Raw genomic sequence first — 6,000 nt, forward strand, 5'->3', positions numbered from 1 at the left:
TTTAATCCAAAAATAAATAGACCTCACCCTTTGAAAAGATGGTTTTTAAATCTTGGTTCAAGAGTGTTTAGAAAGAAAAGCCTCATTCATGTCAGAGAAAGAAGAGCCTACCTGCCCTTATTTCTTGTTGCAAATAACAGCACATAATTCATCTACATAGACAAAATTAGAGGTGTACACTGTGGAATTTTCACTATAACACCTGGTACAGCTGACATAACCAATAACATGCAGAAGAAACATGGTAACAGTAGCTATCCTAGGATAATTTCAAATAAACTAAAGCATAAGACAAGAACAAAGGAGTCCTTTCTGAGTTTAGTCACTGAACCGATACCACAGATAAAGCTCTGCTCAAAGTGTTAGGGTGGCTGCTGTATCTCTACAGTCTCCTGTTAATACCCCAATGCACCCATTGCCCTCTTATTTTCTGTTCACTGTCCAGGAAGATGTACTGTGGTGTCCTCTATCAGCAGTAGCACTTCACAGTATTAAATTGCGAAGACTTTGATACTGCCTCAAGTAATATATTGTAGTTTAAATCTTTGTTCAGTGTTTATTTGGTGAGGGGGCTAAAAGACACATGGAGGAGAGGTAGAGAAAATGAAAATCTCCTATTAGTGGAGTTTGGTTCTTTTCTGTTATGTACCCAAGGAATGTAGATCTGATCCCTTTTTTTATCCCCACTAGAGAACCCAAAAGCACTTCAGGCTATAGGAGTCATCTGTGGTAAGTTTGAGGATTTCAAAGTTGATCAAAAAAGAGATAGGAGTAGGGCTTCCCTGGTGGCGCAGTGGTTGAGAGCCCCCTTGCTGATGCAGGGGACACGGGTTCGTGCCCCGGTCCGGGAAGATCCCACATGCCGCAGAGTGACTGGGCCCATGAGCCATGGCAACTGAGCCTGCGTGTCCAGAGCCTGTGCTCTGCAACGGGAGAGGCCACAACAGTGAGAGGCCCGCGTACCGAAAAAAAAAAAAAAAAAAGAAAAAAGAAGAGATAGGAGCATAAGAGGTGATAATATACAAGCTTTATTGGACAGTATTTAGACAGGATTAAAAGAAAGTGCAAGTCCCTCCTCCTAGAAGAGACCTTTCAGAGATAGTAAGGCAAGGTGGGCAGCTTCTGGGCAGATAGCCCCAAAGGGGAGCAGCAGTTTGGGGTCTTTTACAGTTACAGTGTCTGTCTTAGTTATGGGTAGCAGATTTGGGAGCAGTTTCACAGGCTGTGTGAACTAGGTGGGCTCTAAATGGCTGAATTTTGTTTATTTGGACTATGTTTGAAGCAATTGTGTGGTAAGAATTTGAGTTTGGCACCAGTGGACTTTGGGTTAATGTTTCTAGCTTGCTGTGAAGACGTAAACAGAGGGGCCATTTGAGACCATTAAACAGGGACCATCGTTAGCCTATTTACATAACATTATTCTCCTAAGAATTCAGTTAAGAGCAGACTTTTTGAAAGTGTCTCTTCTCTGCCCCCACCCTCCACCCTAAGACCCAGACAGGTTTTAAAAGTACTCCTTCCAAGCACACACAGTATTGTATTGCAAAGAATTCTGGTAAATGCATTTTCCCACAGTGATGTTTTGAGATCTTAGATGCACTCTGGGCAGTCTCTCCTCTGTCTCACCACTGACTCCGGCCCTGATCAGATTCCCTCATCCCCATCATCATCTCCCTAAGGTCTTCCTAATTGACTGCTGTTAGAGTAGATTAGGAGTCATTGCTGGGATAAGGGAGATAAGGTTTGCCATGAGTCTGGCATTCATAATGAGGGCAACTTTAGAGAGGAGTTAACTAATAATAAAACAAAAATAAACAAAAGGTCAACCTATTTAGTGAATGAAAATCAGAACTTTACAGATGGAGCTAAGACTGGGTTAGCATAGCCATAAAGAAAATACAATTAAGTTTTACTTGGAGAGGAGGGGTGTGATGGGGAAGAAAACCTGATATTATATATTTTATGTGAAAATATTATGTAATATAGAAATATTTTGAAGGGCAGTTTTCTATACTACATAATTCAGAGGTTTAAAAAATGTATTTTTGAGTGTGAAGATTAGGATATATCCTGTCAGAGATTAATATGTTAAACTAATCATTGAGAATCTTTTTTAATATAATAAAATTGTTATATTGATTTTTAAGAATGTAGCATAACCTATTTTCAGAGTTTGCTTTCACTCTTAGAGAACAACAACAACAAAAGTTTGCCACTCCATTTATGTATTTAAACAGATCTTTGTTGCATAAAAGTACACTATCTTTTGAAGTGGAAAAGTTATGACATAAATGTTAATGACCGTTAGCCCCATCATTTTAATAACCATTGGCACCAGCATATCCTGATGTCTGGAAGAAACCACCTATCCTCCGCTGAATGACTTTCTGGAAATCATACATGTGATCTTGGACAAGTCACTTAATGTCTCTGAGGCTCAGCTTCTTCATCTTAAAAAGAAGATAATTTTGATTATAATGGTACCTACCCACAAGGTTATTAGGATTAAATGAGATAATGCATGAAAAAGATTTAGTACATTTCCTGGCACTGTAAACATTAACTATTATATTTGAGTGAACAGAATATAGTGAGCAAACTCCGAGTTATGCTACTCTCTAAAAGCCACACAGAATTCTATCACCATGTTATAGACAGGAGCAGCAAGTTGGCAAGACAATAAATACCCAAGTTCCTGATGACTCATAATCACCACACTCACACCACTCATGAGAAATTGTGTGTTCTCTGTTTCTTTGATGATGGAGTTTCTAAGATCTTCAGGAAAAGTAGATATTTTTGTATTCTGAATACCAAGCCCTGTTTTGGTTTTCTAATTTATAATAAAATTTTCTAAGAAAAATAGGCAGTAATTTCATTTTTACCTTTCATTTAGCAAAGAAGTTGTTTAGTATTTTCTAGAATAGACAAATAAGTTGATGGACTGAATTTTGCAATAAAACTGCTAGAAAGGAAAGAATAAATTTTGTTTGCCACTTAAAAATATATAAACTTTTTTATTTTTAAAAAAAGTTTTCTTTTTGTTCCAGACTCACTGAAAACCTGAGACCTGATCTACTTTTCTGTTTTAAATAAACAGATTTATGTGTGTGTGTGTGTGTGTGTGTGTGTGTGTGTACAACTTTGTAATTATCTTAATGTGGTTTAGAATGATTTGTAATGTGTCAAGACTAAAAAGAAACAGTCAGTGGCCTGTCTTAATTCTTTATGAAATTCAGCACTGTACTTCACTGAACAACTATTAATTAAGATAATTGCTCAATTGGAATGTTTCAGCTACCAGTAAGATATGCAAATTAAGCAAAATGTGCTATTTCCTTAATTAATATTGTAAGCAAGAAACTTTTTTCTCTTAGTTAATTCACTATGTAATGAACAGGATAATATAGCAATATTTTTAAATAGATTGTGGAAGAATTCTAATTATACATGCATGCATATGATTTTTTATAGTACATAATACTTTATATAATACTATGGAATGTTGAATTCAAAATTACATGGAGAAAGAACATTTGTTGAGAACAAGAACAAAAGGGGCTCATGGGGCTTGTGACAATCAGGCAAACAAAAAGTATCACTCCAGAAAAATAAAAATTTCAGCTAGTGCAGAGCTAAGAAACATTCAAACAAAAGAACAAATATTGTATGATTCCTCTTATATGAAATATCTAGAATGAGCAAATTCACAGAGACAGAAAAGATTAAAGGTTACCAGAGGCTAAGGAAAGGGGTAATGGGTAGCTTTTGCTTAATGGTTATAGTTTTTGTTTGGGGTCATGAAAAAGCCCTGGAAATAGATAATGGTAATGGTTGCACAACATTGTGAATATCATTAATGCCACTTGAAGTGTACACTTAAAAATGGTTAAAGTGGCAAATTTTATTACATACACACATAAATTTTAAAAAATCAGACACTAATATGGCCCCTAGGGATTATAAGAGTTGTAAGACCTGTTGGGTGCTTTATCTGTGACATATTATCTATTACAACAATCTTTGGAGTAAGAGTAGCTGAAGGAGATTAACAGGGCAAATAGTAGACATTAGGGAAAACTCGCTTTCATTCTTTGAAATAAGGGAAATAGTAGGGGTTCCACTTTGAATCTAAGTACTTCCCCTTTTTCAAAGTTTTGAAAAATTGATGAGACCAGGCCCCTTTTCCACAAACTGAATATTTGGGGGAGGAAGAGTAAACTGTAGCAATAAATGACCATGTTATCATGTATTGTGTTTTGTGGTAATAACTTGTTGTAACAGGTATAATAGTTTTGCACATATTAAACTTAAGTATTTTAATTTTGTCCTTTAAGCCAGTGGTTTTTGACCTTGGTTGCATAAATGGAATTACCTTGAGTGTTTTGAATAAATCCTGATGTACAGGTTGTACCACAAACCAATGACGTCAGAATCTCTAGAGTAGAGCCCAGGTATCAGGATCTTTAAAATTTCTCCAGGTAATTCCATTATGCAGGAAAGGATGAAAAGCACTCCTTAAATCATGTTGTATTACAGGCTTTTAATCTTAAGGGGTATAAATACCCCTTAAGTAAATACAAATGAGGATGAATATATTTAGCCAAAGAAAGATTTTCAGCCAAAAAAAGAACAAAAAATGGCTTGAAAGGGAAGAACTATGGAGAGAGGGGGTTTGCTAAATTATTTTATCTCTTTAGTATATCAAGTGCCAAACTTGAAGAACTCAGCCCATAGAGTTACTCTGTATGGTGGAGATTCTGATAGAAACCTTGCCCACTAGTATAATATAGCTGAAACTGGGAAGAAAGAGAGTAAGTAAAAAAAAAGGTGGGATATATACACCCCAGAAGTTACACAAAATAATTTGATTTGGGTGTGGGAAGAAAATACTGGATCCTATATTTAAATTTAATATTTATCTAAAAAATTAGAATACTATAGTTTACTAATATTTAACATATAGATTTTAAAAGGTTCCCTAATTCTGTCCCTTATGATAGAGGGTTAGTTGTCACCTGTTTCATGAGCTACCCAGAGGACCTCGTAGGGGCTCCATAATAATAAGTGATGATGTCCTCACCAGTTGGCTTATCTTAACATATTGTGACATACTGCAGTAATATGTATCTGATAAATGGATTTACAGATTATACCGTCTCATCTCAATCAAATGCAATCCTTACAAAATGGATAAGTTGCTTAAATAATTTATGCAATGAAGCTGTGCATTGAAGGTAATACCCTCAAGCAAGTACATGTAGACCAGCAAACAGACAAGAAATTGATGGTGTAGATATTTGTTTCTTGTATGAAGGCACACTTGAAAGGCACACTTGAACATATTATGAAATAAACAAGTGACAATCTGACAGAAAGTTGGAAAAAATGACTGTCTTAAAAATTGATATTATTTTCAGTCCCTAACAACTGACCTGATCTTTAGGTTTCTTGTGCTTTGCAATAATAGTCATTGATATCATGGTGCTGTTATGATCGACAAAGTATTTTTAAAAAGTCAATTCATTTTATATTTATCTGATTTATTATTATCTATTTTTGAGTCACTTTATATATTTAAAAGTTACCTTTTAACTACTATACTTACTAACATAATTTCTAAAAAGTAAAATAGACATTATCCTGGAATGGGCAATGGCCATTTCATACTGGTAAGTAGTTGGTGAGCATACAACTATATATTCTAGTGGTACTACTGTAGATACTCCCTTTTCTAACAAATATTAAGAAGTGTCTAAAGTAAGCCTATGAGACATAATTGTAATATAGAGAGTAGCCAACTATTAGGTTTTTCTGAACTCACATTATATGATTTGTTGGAATGTTATATTTATTACTTGTATGCCAGCCTAGCTTTAAAAGGTTCAATTCTGACTGCCCAATTGTCTTAGTTGCCTTTTATCAGTTTTTGATATGTTAGATGACTTTTGGGAAGTACCTGAAAAAAAAATAATCCTTTTGGGCTGATTCCTATACAAC

The sequence above is a fragment of the Globicephala melas genome, chromosome 9 (genome assembly GCF_963455315.2).
Source record: "Globicephala melas chromosome 9, mGloMel1.2, whole genome shotgun sequence".
In the NCBI taxonomy this organism is placed as follows: domain Eukaryota; kingdom Metazoa; phylum Chordata; class Mammalia; order Artiodactyla; family Delphinidae; genus Globicephala; species Globicephala melas.